Source organism: Pleurodeles waltl, chromosome 6 (genome assembly GCF_031143425.1).
Source record: "Pleurodeles waltl isolate 20211129_DDA chromosome 6, aPleWal1.hap1.20221129, whole genome shotgun sequence".
NCBI classification, from domain to species: Eukaryota; Metazoa; Chordata; class Amphibia; order Caudata; family Salamandridae; genus Pleurodeles; species Pleurodeles waltl.
Window position 1 is genome coordinate 1,096,398,698 of NC_090445.1, and position 15,530 is coordinate 1,096,414,227.

A 15,530-nucleotide genomic window follows, 5' to 3' on the forward strand; every position below is an offset into this window, starting at 1 on the left:
GTGTTTTCATTGCATTTACCTTTATTATTATTATCTTGCCACTTATACTTTAATGTGCCCCAATAAGTCGGAATAGATCCTAGTTCGAAAATATTGAGGATTCTGCAGTCTTGTGCTGTGGTGGTCTCCCACATTGGTATGTGGCAAGAAAGAAAAAACTAATTTCATCTGTTCTGAGTATGGAGTAATTTACACTCAGGTCAAATAACATAGATTTTATTGTCAAACATAGGGTTTAACTAACTTTACTCGGAGTCTACTGACATCATCATTTTCTTGCTATGCCACAAATCACTCAGAGTCAAGTTAAGTAATTTCACGGTACCAATGATCGTCTCTAGTTTTGGAACAAACTCAGTTCTGGAGCCCATGTTGTGATACTGGAGAAGGTGTGTAAAGTAATGGGTGGAGGTCTGTGTTTGGAGTCGTAGGTTCGAGATTAAATTCTTCCTCCATTAAGACATGGTGTGATTTGAACACCTGTAGGTGCATTTGCCAACGACCTGTAGAGGAAGTATTTTTGAGTTTATAGGAGGTCGCACTAAGTGCCATTTTAAAGGTCCTATCATTTCCCTCAGTAGCTCCAAGCTATGTAACATTCGATTTACAATGTATATATATTTTTTTTTCCTTTTTTTAAAATGATAACATATATTCCATGGCTTGTGTGCCAATAGCATGTGGCTTGTGACCTACTCTCTCCTGACCTTTCAGTGGTATTTGACTGTCAGGTAAATCTCCTGATTTCCAAGCAGGCCAAACTGCATCAGCGACAAATAGCTGAAGTCTGGGAAACTGATTTCAATAAAATGATCTTATAAGGATGATTATGATCTAATTTACCTTCTTTCATTTTAAAGGTGTCGATATTGCTAATAATCGAGCAGCTGAAAGATGATACTTTTTAATTTAAATTCTATATTTTCGATGCTATTTGAAGGGTTTGCATATATTTCATGGGTTACAAGTGAAGATGAATACATTTAATGTAGATTTTGAGATTTCTCCTTAAGGATCAGAAAAAGCTCCATCCAATATGACCTGCACCAAGTACGGAATGACTTTTCTGGGATCTTTGCCAGAATAGCATGTGCTGCAGTGCTCAAGAATAAATAAGAGGCTGATTAGTCTGATTTAGCAGTCTTCTAGTTCTTTCCCATTATCACAGGAGGAACAAAGGATATGAGACAAGAATTATTTTTTGTTTCAGTTCTTTCACTGTCTCCTTCTGAGGTGTAACCGACAATCTGCAAAATGGCCGAATTCAGCATTCAAATGGCCGACACCAAGTGCTTGATGGCAACAGCGAAAATAGAGGCGTTTGAGTACAGTGTTGAAAATTCATAGGTCACTGATGTAAACCGATTGTCTAAGTCAGGACCGGCTGTAGGTGAGTGCGAGCGGTGCAGCCGCACTGGGTGCTGACCTGGAATGGGCGGAGGGCGCTGTGTTTAGCAATAACTTGTAAAACTGGCGATTTAAAAGCACCTGCTGAAAAGTTCCTAGTGCTACATCCTCCAGGAAGCAATTAAAATATCATGTTACCTCTTGTTATTAATGTTCTTGCTAGGGAGAGAGATTGGAGTTTTGTCTAGTGGCAGCTTTGACTAGCCATAAAGTAGCATAGAGGGTTAATGTGCCTGCTGCAAAGAACAGAACTATTTTTCATGTGGATAGCTGAGTGGATTAGTAAAACTAGCCTTTACAAGTGCTTTAAAACAAATGAATGTATGTGAAAGGGGGGCTATGGTGATATGATTGGCGGTAGTGAAGGAATCAGAGGAGGTGGTCGTGGGGGGGGGTCCAAAAAGACTGTTGCACAAGGTGCCACAGCGCTAAAGCCAGCCCTGTGTCTAGTCACAGCTTTGGCAACAAAATATTTGTTGTAATATAAAACATGTATGTCTACAGGATGTACCTGATTTTCTGCTGTAATAAGGGATGGTTAATATTAACAAACGCCATGCCAAGAAAAAAACAGAAAGTACGAGTATTATTGAAACTGTGATAATCATATTTTGTGTTTTAATGGTCAATTGAATCGCACAATTTGTCGTTAAAAATTGGCTAATTCTGTGGTGTAATATTTGCAAACGTATTCTTTTTCCATCATAAAACTGTATTTTTTGTCACAAGTTGTGTGTGACATATTCAGCATAATTCACGTTGTCTGCTAAATACACACACCGTATTATATTAATTTTATAGTAAATGCCTGGAAGCGCAAGGATATCCCATTGTAATATGGACCAGATGACAATACACGTATACAAAAGTGCTCTGATACTCATTGGTCTACATCTACAAAACATTATTCAGATTTACAGGATCAAAAACGATAACGTTTTGAATCCAGTATGCCTAATACTTAGATGCTGATCTTGTTCTCTTGGTCAGTCTTCTTTAAATGAAAACACAACCCTCTTACCTCTGTAAAACAGAAATCGATCTTTATTTTTCAAAACAGTTCATGCCAGACAGAAGGTACTTGGCAGTGATTGTCTTTACCCCCAGCCCGCAGGCTTCCCAAATTCATTGGCCCATAAGGAAATATATAGAGTCTGCCTCTCTCACCTGCTGCCTGTTCCAGATCTAGTTTAGGTGCCCCAGCCAAACTGCTAATCATTTTTTGAGAGTTGAGAAAAAATGGATGCAGATTTGTGCTGAAGGTTAACGGTCTGACTATAATCATCTGTGGCACGATGTCACACTAAGTTTTAAAGGTTAACTGGAAAGCTTGAGCAAACCTAATGCGAGATGAAAACATCTTCGTTAGAGCTAGATATGTAATTAGGACAAAAAGTCAGTATCTATTAAGGATTTTTTTTGGTTCTGCAGATTTCATTTAGTTTCATTATTCAAACCTGAACAATTTTACATTTTCTGGTTATGCATTTCATACAGGAATGCACACATGGACATGTGTCAACTTTCAGGGGGGTTTAGACCAAAATACTTCAGGTATATTCATTTCTGTCACCCAGAAATTGAATTCTAAATATTTTTTTTGCATAACATGAGAAAGCAATATCTATATCAGGCTGTAAAACTGGTGTTACCTGATAATGTGATACAGCTCTTCCACTTAAATAAAACTACGTACATCTGGGTGACCACAAAGTGCATTCTGAAGCAGTCTGTGTAGTACCTCTAAAGAAACTAGAATGGCATAATATTACCTTGTCGAGAATCATACTTAGAATTATGACTTTGGAAACTGAGATCAGTGCCTACCATGGATGAGCTATTGTTAATTTGAGGAACAGTGTTTCTGGAGTCATCGAGTTGGAAAAAACGTTTATCCTCCTAGAGAGAGGACTGACAGCTTCACAGGGCTTGTTGTGAGTCGTGTTTGCTGGTAACCTGAGGTGCATTTGCACAGCAACTGGACGGCATGTTGCTGTGGTACTTCTTGAGGATGGACAGACACAGTAGTTCAGGTGTAAAGGGTGATGACAGCCTGAAAGACTGATAGGAGTCGCAGGGGAAGAATGCTGCTATCTGCTGCTGTGCTACATTTGGCCAGTAAGAGGCAATGCAGGAAGGGAAGAGGCTTGCACTCGAGCTGCTTCTGAGAGGTGGTAGAGCGGGCTAGGTAAAATGCTTCGTTGTATCTGCTTGTAGGCGCATTAGTCAAAATAGGAGAAACTATCCCTTCATCTTTTTCCTCAGGGCCGCACCAGATTTTGTGAAGGACTGTAGATGGTTGAGGTCAGGGTGAGTGTAAAAATAATGTCACTTTTGGTGATTGATAGTAGTACGGAATATCAGGGCTAGGGAAATCAAGATACACTAATATCGCATACAGAATTTCAAAGGATAAAATATCAAACGGTGAGGACATATAGATGAAGTATAGAGTCACTATTCTTCCCCCCACGTCTATGAACCTTGAGGCTATATATCATCAAGGTACATATATATGGAGCTAGACATAGAGAATCTATACTTAGTTACCTTTCAATATGTTGTCCTTTGATATTGTGTTCATGATATTAGGTCTCACGAGAGTCCTACCTTTATATTCCGGGGGGACACTAGGTGATTATGGTTTGCTTTAGTATTTTTTGATAGTGGGGGTGGGCAATTAATCGTTTGTGCTTGGTAACTTTGAGAATAAGTAAGTGAACACACAAATAAAATCTTGTAAACTTACTGAGTTCAGCATACACATATAACCGGAAATATATAATAGGCTTTATGTATTCACATGTGGGCCATGGAGATCAACTTGCCTTTGGTACCTACATTTGTACATACTGTAGAAAACCTTTTGGTGTTACACATATAAACATACCCTTAATTTATATAGACTTTTATCAGCAAATACCAAAATACACAATTGACACACTCCAAAATAACGAGCTGTACTGACCAGAATACTTGATGGTTTCCTGACTTCAGGATATCCACATACACCGGATGGTCTGCTAACTGCAGTGCAATTTTTTCTATTTGCCACACATGCGTACTGCACATTCTTCTGTATTCATTCGAAGTACATGCATATTAGAAGTAATCCTATGTTCTGCTTCCTGAATTAAGTTAACAAAAAGACTCACAGATTCACTCTTCTTGTAAAACACACCGAAAATGGCTTCTGGACCCCATTAACAGGCTGGTATTGGGCCTCAAGCAACGAATTAAGGAGGTTGGCTTTGATCTGTCACAATGAAACACCCGGGCAACTCTGTCATCCAGGACCTGATTCACAAAGGTAAACTTATACTTCTGAGTACGTTTATGGGTTTTTGATATTCACAAAGGGATTTACAAGTGGTATCTCTATGAGTGAGGAGTCTCCAAATATAAAAATAAGTATGTATTTACATGTGGAGACTCGCACTTGTAGGGATACTACTCGTAAATCCATTTCTCAATAGCAACTCTAAAATTACAAGAAAGTGTAAGTTTGCCTTTGTGAATTAGGTCCTCAGTTAATGTTCTGTGGCAGATCTTGATTCATTGGTTTATTCATTCAGTTTGGAGCCAACTCACAGTTTGCCACGTCAGAAAGAGCTGGCTGGTAATTGAATGAAAGACATGTAGAGCAATTTTAAATAAACATGTATGATCGTGAGGTAGAACTACAGCATAGCCAAGTGTTTGATGCACTTCTGTTAAAAAATGAGGCCAGAAGTTATATACTTGGGGACAAAAATGATAATGAACGTGATTGCTCTGATCATTAGCTGAGGTCCGATACTTACAAATCCTTCCTGGGAACAAACATTGCTCTCTCCTAGGGTGAGGCACACTTAGGGGAGAGTCTGCATTTATCACTTTGCAATTCTCAAAAGGCATAGTCTCTGAAATTCACTCCTTGTTCTGTGTTTATGGTTTAATCAGTAGCTGTTGATGGCAGGAAGGGGTGGGGGGGGGGCAATGTGCAAAGCAGGGGATTTGGGGGTGCAGCGTGTGGAGCAGGGCGCACTGAGGGGCAATAAAAAAACATAAATATACTTACCTGCCACCTCTGTGTTCCTCTGCTCCAGGAGCCTTCCTTCTTCTTCGTCCCTCCCCACCCAATCCCGATGCTTCTCTCATTCTGTCACACAGCATGAAAGAACCACCAGGATTGTCCTGAGCAGGCAGAAATGCCACTCAGGGAGGGAGTGGGACACTGCACATGGTCTCCACCCGGCTGTATAACACAGCTGGGTGGAGAGTTCTAAGTGCGCTGGTCAGTTTGGTGGGCCTCAGACGGCCGGCCAAACTGACAAGCGCACTGAGAAATGCACCACCCCTCCTCCTCCACTTTTTGATTTGGAGGAGGCTGACCCCACCCCGCCCTAGGAAAGCAGAAAAATAAAGGGATAATAAAATACATTTATTATCTCTTCTTATTCCTGCTTTCACCAGCAGGGCAATGCTGCTCCGTCACAGCGGAGGGACCACACCTGGGTTTAATGTGTTCTTTACAGCATCTGCATATGAAAACGCAGTATGAGTTAAACCATATATGTAGGCCCGCTGAGGGTGTAATGATACTTAATGCCATTGTTGAGGCAGGGGCATAATGACCCATTCAAGGCTTTACCTCTCATTACTCATGGTCCTCCCCATACTCAACTATGGTAATAAATAGCTTATTACACTATGCAGGTACAGTTGCAAACATGTAACTTTAGAGACATGCATGTACAAAAGAGATGTCCTTGTGGATGAGATGGAGGCGGTTGAAGAGATGAGCACATTGAGATGTGTATATAGATACACAGAAGAGCATATGGCGTCAGTGACCTGCCTATCTCTCTGCCACATGCCTATGAATTGAGAGATGTGCCTGTGGCTCCAGTGACAGGCATGTGGATACAATTACATGTATTTCGTTGAAGAGATGTGCTTGCTGTTTCATTGACACACATGTACACTGACGTGTATGTGACAGTACCAACAAGCAGATGGCTGAAGTTCGAGGCATGTGTCAGCTGGGTGATGCTTGTGTGTGCAATGAAAGAAATATAGCATCCCTTCATGTGTCAAAAAATGAAGCCTGGCACTTTTGCTATGAAAATCTAATATATCAAACATTAAAACCCAAGGGACCCACTTTAAAAAGCTGTAAATTTCCATTACTTGATGGCTGCTGTTGCAGTGCTTGCCCTGAGAACAGGACTTTGACTGGGATGAAAAATATGGGGGTCTCTCAAAGGGGCCTGGCCTGTGTATTTAAGAGTGTGGATTAAAAACAAGTTAGCAAAAACTCTGTGCTTAGCATAGTGTACTACCCGACTGTTATTTTGATGCTTCTTTCTGTCATTGCATGCAGATATATAGTTCAACAAGTAACATTACAACTGCAATAAAACAGAACCATTGGCTTTGACAGTGGTTGTTAGTTGCATAAGATAAATAAGTAACAGCAATGGCTTCGTTGTATATAATATTGAAAATGCAGAAAATTTCTGAAATGGTGAGACTGTGAAAGAACTATGATGAGTCTCTTTGGAGTTACATCAAAGGCAATGAAGGGTGGTAGTGCAGCAGAGTTAAGATTTGTTTCCACCCTGAGAGTGAAGGCAAAAATGGAGTGCCCTATAGGGACTCGTCTCAGCACCTGCTTTTTAGAACTACTGGTGCTGACCACCGGAAGGACCCGGCCCACTTAAAGACCTGTCCCTGAAGTTTATATATGCTCTGAGAAGGTTTTCAAACCTATTTCTCCTTTATTGTTGATCTGTTTGTTGGCCTGTTTCTCAGCAGAGATAACTGGTTTGCCTGTATTGTTGACTCTGCTCCTAACGTCATCAGAAGGTGTCTCACCCATCTCATGATATCATATGCAGAGCAAGCACAGTCTGAGCTCGATGACTCATTATTATTTTGCTAAGTGATGACTGCCTGTGAGTGGGAAAGTAGGATCAGCAAAGACATTACCGGCCAGAGATGAAAGGCGCACAAAGCAGGCTTGAGTAATCTCACGTAGGCCTCTCCCACCTGCTGCCATTTATAGCTGTGCAGATAGTTTTGAAAACAACATGGCGGCCCTTGTATGGTGCATGGGAGCCAAGAAGCAGTACTAATAAGAGGTCAACGGCGAGGTGAAGTGGTGATAAGGAGGTAGGCCGGAGAGACAGCATTAATCGGGGGAGGAACGGCCACAGAATTACTCACAAGTGGGGTTTCTTCTTGGCACTGCCTGCCCCTTCCATAATGTTATTTTCTTGAATCCCTCCTCCAATACCCTTCAAGGTGTACCGTTGCTTGCTCAGTACTGTTGCTTCCTAGTTTCTGAACATTATTTATAAAATATAATAATTATCGCCCTCACAACTGAAAATGTTAAAATTTTCTGCTGCGTAACTTCCTAGTCTATGATTACATGTTTTTAATTGTTTTGCTTAAAACTCCTGCCAGCTCAGTCTAACTATTTAGCATCGGATTTTGCCCCTCTCCATCTAGATGTGGTGGTCTGCTGAGTAAAATACGGTGTGCCGTACGTTTTAAAAATGTCAGGATCCACACCTCACCGAACTTCTGATTAAATAATTTACACATCTGGATGTCTCTCTCTGCACTCTCTCAAAGCAGTCTTTACCCTTCTGGCCACATGGCCTTCAAAACTAGACATGATACTGTTGTCTCCCAAACACCACTAAACATCTAAACGTGGGCTCAGAACTAGATCGAGTATTCCACACGAGGCCAACTGAGCTGCCCATAATAATCCAGACGTGGCATTCTGTAATGGATGTTGTAGTCAGAAGACTTAACAGAGGTGATGATCATGGAAGCTTAGCTCTTCTGGTAGTTATACATTGCATTGTGCACCCAACATTCCTTCTGTGTTCTTTGGTATCTATGATGCACTTAGATGCTCGTGGACTCATTTTAATATAAGTAAACTACACACAGCATTTATTTGAGAACCTACTTTACACCTAAATTAACCAGACATAAGTCTTGCAAAGTTATTCAGTGAAGTGGATCAAATTCTGCAGGTTTTGCATGACATGTATCAGGATTGGAATATTTTCAAACGTTTTTATTTTGGGGAAAAGAAATAGGAAAACAACATAACTTAATGCATATGTGGTTTGCCAAAGCGTAGAAATGTTCAATGCACACTGTTAGGTATGTTGTGTGCACCTAGGAATAGGAAACCATCTGCAAACTGTTTCCCTTTATGAATACAATTTAGATATTCATGTAAGTTAATACAGGTATACTAAAGGTCAGGACCTGAGTGGAATGTCTGTGAATACTCAAACGGTGTAATTTATACACACATGTAGGCATAAACCAATGCTTGCCATAGTATATGACATCTTTGTAAATAAAGATAAATGTAAAAATGTTATTAGTCATAGTACCAACGAGATGAGGTTAGCCAGCTTCAAACCAGTTATTGCTTTGCAGGCTGAGCCAGTGTATTGCCTCTGAGGTTGATTGCAGGTGGCAGTTTATTGGGGGGGAGGGGGGGTTGGTGGGAGGTGGATGTACAGCTAGCACAAGAAAAAGGGATCTAATCTTCTTTGGACTTCTACTGTCCCATTACCTTTGGTGATAGAGAGGACTGGGCAATGGTGATAAAACACTGCCGGGTGGATGGAGGTTGCAGGGTATGAAGAATTTACCAAAGGAACATGATATATCATGGTCTATATCAGTGATAGGGTAAACAGGCACCTGCAATTCAATCATTGGTGGAAGTTGGAGATGTGAGAAAGGTCTGCTGTGGTGATCAGAATGTACAAACCTGACTTGCCAGGTAACAAAGACGACACCAAGTGCTATAGCGCACAGTGAACATTGTGAGAGAGATCCAGAAACTTTGTAAAGGCGGTTCCAGCGTATTTAGTTATCATTAGGGGTTACCTAGTCGGCCCCCACATTTATTTTAAGCAAGATAAAATGATTTATAACCAAAAGGTGATTATGTGGAAGTAAATCTTACAGTTGGGTTATTTGACTTATCTGATGTTTGGCGTGACCTGATTTTGTTCACTATGTATACTCCTCTAAATATAGCTATGCTTTACGCACTTAGTTGGGCCATAAACAATTCATATCTGCATATACTTATATATTTTATTCCTCTTCTTGATAGAATCAGTAGTGGAGAAGTGCTCTGTTAGTTATATGGTTGGCGATAGTCAACTGGATGTGTGTTGACATAACCATCATTTTCATCATCATAAACATTGTTAGAAATTGTGGTTTCATTGGTCCCTCTATTTAGCAGAATTTGAGTTTTTTCAAAGTATAAAACTATATGTTTAGATTATTGCTAACACTCATACTAAGGCAAGTGACAGACCTGATAAGACTTTGTGAACCTTTTCATTTGTCATCTTGATCTAGACACCAACTGGAAGAAGTTGTTGTTCTCTCCCACTTATCTCTGGAGTTGATATACCTAAGGTGTGTTACTGTGATTCATATATTAGTTTAAAAGACACCTGTATGTTGGGATTTTGATGAAGGCATTTCCTATAACACTGGGTTTTCATTTCTTTGTCTTACTAGGTGGCACATTTTTAGGTGTAATGTCATAAACTTGCATAGTGTTTCTATACTCTAGGTTATGATACTATGGGTGTTCATGTGAAAGGTTTGCTCAGTTATTATGTGGGGGTCCTGCCACTAAGTGTGCACACAATATTCTTTAATTTAAAAGCTTTTTTTGTGTATTTTGTTACTGATATTTTCTATGTATGAGCCTGGTTAAGCCTTATTTCTTATCTTTGTTTTTCTGATTTAAAACTTGCCACAAAAACCCCTTTAAATGTTGTATATGTATATATATATATATATATATATATATATATATATCATATATATATATATATATAAAATTTATGGAATCCTAGTGTGTCCTGAGGAAGGTGTATAATTACTCCTAGTCTCACATCAAAAAGTGCGTTGGCACAGCTTTGAAGAATTAATGAAGCCACCCATTGTGTTTATCAAAGGAGAAAATTGGTGGCTTGTGTACTATAATACTGAGGAGTTAAATTGTTGCTGTAGCATGTGTATTTATATTTCAAAATAAGTTTCTTATTGAGAACTGTATGTCAAATTAATTTACATTGGGTAATTTACTAGGACCAGGAATCTCTGTCATTTTTTGCAATATGTGTGTAAGGGTATACTGAATTTGATTTGTATGATTGTGATGAGGAGAGATCAGGATGAGTGGTTTGAGTTTCATTAATATTATGAGTAAGTCGGTGAGGAAGGGGGTTTTTGATTCATGGGAGAATGCTTTAAAACAGATTTGATGTAATGTACAAACTATGTTTAAAAAATAGTTATTTGAGAGATAAAAAAATATCAAAAATATGTTTTGGATAATCAATTATAATCAGTTTGTGTACGATAAACAGGATTGCATTTCATGTTTTGGCTCAACATGAATGTAGCTGAATATAATCATTATTGACATCTATACACAATTGAAAAATAATTCTGGGCTAAGCGTAATTGACTTTTGTATTGGTTAGTTTTTTGTTACCCTGGTCCTCTCCTCCTATTTAGTAACAGAAACCCTTCTTTTTGCAGTTTTCATTATCATTTGTGCATACAATGACCCTAATGTAAAACGTGTGTAAAAATGATTCAAATGTAATGTGTTCTAGAAAGGAAACATTCTAGAATGCCAATAATTGAGGAAAGTTAGAGATGCAGGACTGAGCAAAAGAAACTATATTTTTTATTTTGTCTCAGCTAGGCAGCACATGCGCTGTCTCGAAGAGGCGTGTAGTGGTCACTCTGTGGGCATCAGCCCACCCGTAGGCTTTCCATTTGCTTGCTTCATCGTCTCTCTAAAGTCCTTTGTCCCCAGTTTGTCTATGGCATGAATGCATCATGCCACTCCTATGTTTGGCCCTTCCCCCAGAGCAAGGACCAAGTACTTGAAAATATCCACCTCTCACACTTTGGGGACTATTTTGTTTCTTTGTCTTGAAGCCCTCCATGTGAGTGCTACTATTTCCAGGTCACCCGCTCCGTCCTCCGTCGCCAGTTTCTATATAACATAGTCTTGCAGTTTGGTCTGAAGCTACATGATCCACATCTGCGCTCTGTAAATGTTAGACACTTTCTCAACTACTTTTTACAGTCCTATTTGTCTGATCGCCAATAAGTTATTACGCAAGATCGCATTTCAAAACTGAATTCTTGCAGAAAAGTAGGCACTGAGTGGGGGCGGTCCTTTCTTTTGAGCTACAAAGCAGTGGTGGCCCGTCCTTTAGGGCAGAGGGGCCACACACCCCCATCTTTTGTACCTCATGAAGAGTGTCTGTCAGGCTGAACAAAGGTCAGCCTGACAGACACTCTCCATGTTCAGCTCAGGCAGTCAGGAGCAGACATGCGGGATTTGCGCAGACTCCTGGCTGCCTGAGCTGAACTTTGCTGGGCTGAGGAGGTCACAGCTCCTATGGGCGTGACCTCCTCGGCTCAGCAAAGGTGCCTCGAGGCCCTCCCCTGGGTGACGAGGAAAGCATCTCCAATTGACACTCTCCCTGGGCTTAAGCCCTGAAGTGCCCAGGGCGAGTGTCAATCAGTGACACTTCGTCACAGAGTGGGGTGGGGTCAGCAGTCTCACTGACCCCATCCCACTCTGTGACGAGGCTGGAACTGCTGCCTTCCCTCATTGGCTGACCTAAGGTCAGCCAATGAGGGAAGGCAGCAGTCCCAACCCTCCTGGGACCTGGAGGCTGAAGGTAAGTGTGTGTGTGATGTTTTAAATTGAATGTTTGGTGCGCGCGTGCATGTTTGAATGGTATGAGTGTTGTTAATGGATGTGCTTGCGTGCAGGTCTGTGTGTGAAAGAATGAGTGTTTGTGTGTGTGTGTGTGTATCCCACCCGCCCCCCTCCCTCCTAAAGTTGCCGGCCGCCACTGCTACAAAGTAACTTTAGAACATCGTGATTTCCAGCTCACTCTAGGATAGTTCCACTTGAAAGCCACTCATAAATAAATACCTTGTGGGTAAAATGTTTTCGTAGCTGTTTTACCATCAAATGGATTTGCTTTATGATACATTCAAGTCATTTCTAAAAGTTTACAAATATTATTATACTATCAGATATCGAATATGTATATTGAAATTACTGGAAACTAGTAATTATCATTGAAAAAATATGAAATTGTATTACAATGAGGGCTTCCGGGGATGGCACCTCTAGATGCCCACCCCCTGGCAGCTTCGGGCGTTTGGTGAAGTCCAGGCCCGTGGATCTTCCTGATTGGTTGCTCGTGTCTGTTTAGTCTCTGAATATAACTGTAGTTTTTATCCGTTACATTGAAGTGCGTCTTTACGACGCTGTGACCAGATAGAAGAGGGTAAGAATAATTTTGGCCCCACCCTCCCTCCCTCTTTCAATGCATTATTTTCGGTTACCGGGCCTGTGTTTTTGCTTTTATGGGCTCAGGCTTGCAGTTTTGAATTGCTATATTGTCGCTGGACAGGTGGCAGTGAAGAAGGGCACAGTAAACAGGAAAGATTGGGGTCTTTACAGAGTAGGGGTTGGCAGAGGGGACACCGGGGGTGATTGGAGAGTCACTGGGAAGGTCAAGGGAAGAAAGAAAAGGAATGGGGAAGATTGAAGCCTGGAAGACTGCTCTGAAGTTTTGGGTTGTTTGGTGGGGGAGGTTTAAGGGTGGGGTGATAGTATGTTATGTATTACTGAGGCCATTGGTTTATAATTTGTAAAGTGTGTTAAAAGTTTCAGAACTGCTTGCCTGTCCAATAAAGCAGCCTTTTACTCTCTTGAATTGAGGTCTGGTTAATTCACCATCTTGCCTGAATGCTTTCATTCTGCTTGTGTGGATGCTGAAATAACGCACTTTAAAGATGGCCGCTCGGTTTGGAAGCATCGTTCCTGACATCGATGTTTTCTCTCCAGGGTGGGGATTATTCAGTTGGGCAGTAGCTTTGCAGTTTTGGGGTGGAAGATACAGCTGCTGGTCCTCCCTCTGGAGCAGAGGAGTTGCGTTCTGTGATGACTAGCCTGGACTATCAGGAAGACGCCAGAGGCTGCAAATGCAGGGAAAGGCCCACAAACGCCTATCTTCCACATGCTCAGTCTAAAGAATAACCTAGTAGACAGATAATGAAGTTCTGCTCGTTTTTGGCCAGTGGAAAGTGAAGATAAGTTTCTTAGTCAAATGCCTTGTCACTTTACAGAAACACATTTAATAAAATATATATTTTTTTTTAAATAGGACACGTGCATGTGAGGAAGTGAAGGACATACAGACTGATTGCAGATCCCCACTAAAATACGAGTTGACATTTAAGAACGCATAGTGTGGTAATTTTGGTAGGGGAGAGATTGTATTTGCCGAATGTCTTTTAGCGTAATGCGTTCTATGAGTATATATGAGGTCCCCCGAACTTTCTAAATGACAAGATTGGTTTCCATTGCATTTCACTGAAAAGTAAGAAACTTTAAATATTTTCCCAGGCATTCTCTAGAGGAGGCAGATGCCAATACTTGCTTCATAATGACATATGATGAAATACGCAAACGCTATGGATTAATTAAAAAATCTCGATGAACCGGCATTGAACATTCAAGCAGTTTTGCTGTAAATGAGACTGATATTTGCACCATTTCAACGGTAGGAGTAAGAGACAAGATATTCAGAACTTTTGCGTGGCGCACACGATGGCAAAGAAATGTTTACATGCCTTAGACCTACATACTTTATCTGCTGATTATGTTATTGCTCCCCAGCTATGTTTTGGCTACCTACTGCTGATCTTCATTACTCCAAGCTATACTTCGCCAAGTCCCAGTACTTACTAAATTATGTTTGGACATACTTCTTGAAAAGGCATCCTATTTCTATCTTATCAGCGCGCTCAGTTATCCCAATTCCAAACATGCGTAGCTCATCCATTCCAGTTTTTAGGTCTGCGCTTGACAGCTCATGCACTGTCTTGAAGAGACATGTAGTGTTCAATCTGTGGGCTTCAGCCCACCCTTAGGTTTTCATTTGCTTGCTCCATCGCTGCTCTAAAACCCTTTGCCCTTATTTGTCTTTGCCATGAATGCCTTTTCTATGTTTGGACCTCCCTCAGAGCAAGACCAAGTACTTGTAAACATCCACCTCTCCCATTTTAGGAATTACTTTTTCCTTTGTCTTGAAGCACTCCATGTGAGTGCTGGTGCTTCCAGTTCACTCGCTCTGTCCTCCATCTCCTGTTTCTATACAGCATTGGTGGTACTTTTACTTTTCATGAGTCACTTCCTTCACCCATAGTAAGTTATGCTGTATCATTCCTACTATAAAAACACCACAGCATGAAAATTGCATTTAAAGTGCTTTCAACACCTGATGAGGCATCCTAACATGATCCCAGGATCGCGCATGCACAGAAATCAGTAACAGTGAGCATTTTTTTAATCTTTGAAGGTGGCTTTTGTTAAAGGATAGCTTGTTGGGGAAGGGTGGTTCAGCCAGTGCGTTTGTTGGGGAGGGGTTTGGAGGTTGACTCATTCTGTTCCTTTGCCAACTTGTACTGACTGGGGGCTGGCATTGAAGCTGTGGAGCTCCCAATTTAGTTAACACTCTTAGAACGTGTTCAAACTTCCATATAATCCTTTCATGTACTGTTCACATTTGAGAAGACAGCATTGTAAATCCACATGATTAGAAACATGTTAAAATAACTTGCTGCTGGCAATCCCAATGTGCCTTGCATTTGTTAGTCATATCTCTAGCTGTCTGTCTGTCTGTTGATCTATCTATTGATCAACATGTCTCTGTCTGTTGATCTATCTATCTATCTGTCCAGCAGCCTGTCTCTCTCAATGTATCTGTCTGTTGATCATTTATTCATCGGTCTGTTCATTGTCTATCTGTCCATTATCCATCTGTTCAATGTCAATATGTCTATTATCCATCTGTATATCTGTCCACTATCCATCTGTCCACTATCCTTCTGTCTATCATCCATCTGTCCATTATCCATCTGTCTATTATCCATTTTTCTACTATCTACTGATTTTTAATTCACTTAAGCACTTACTCCTTCATATTCTCTCAGTTTCTGAGCAGCTTGAAAAGTTGTCC

General features: G+C 40.7%; 1 protein-coding gene across 1 annotated transcript in view; it reads left to right on the top strand.

Annotated features, from left to right (window-relative positions):
• The window catches only part of RET (ret proto-oncogene), a 192,597-nt gene that overhangs the window by 15,547 nt on the left and 161,520 nt on the right, over positions 1 to 15,530 (top strand). The gene's annotated exons all lie outside the window — the stretch shown is intronic.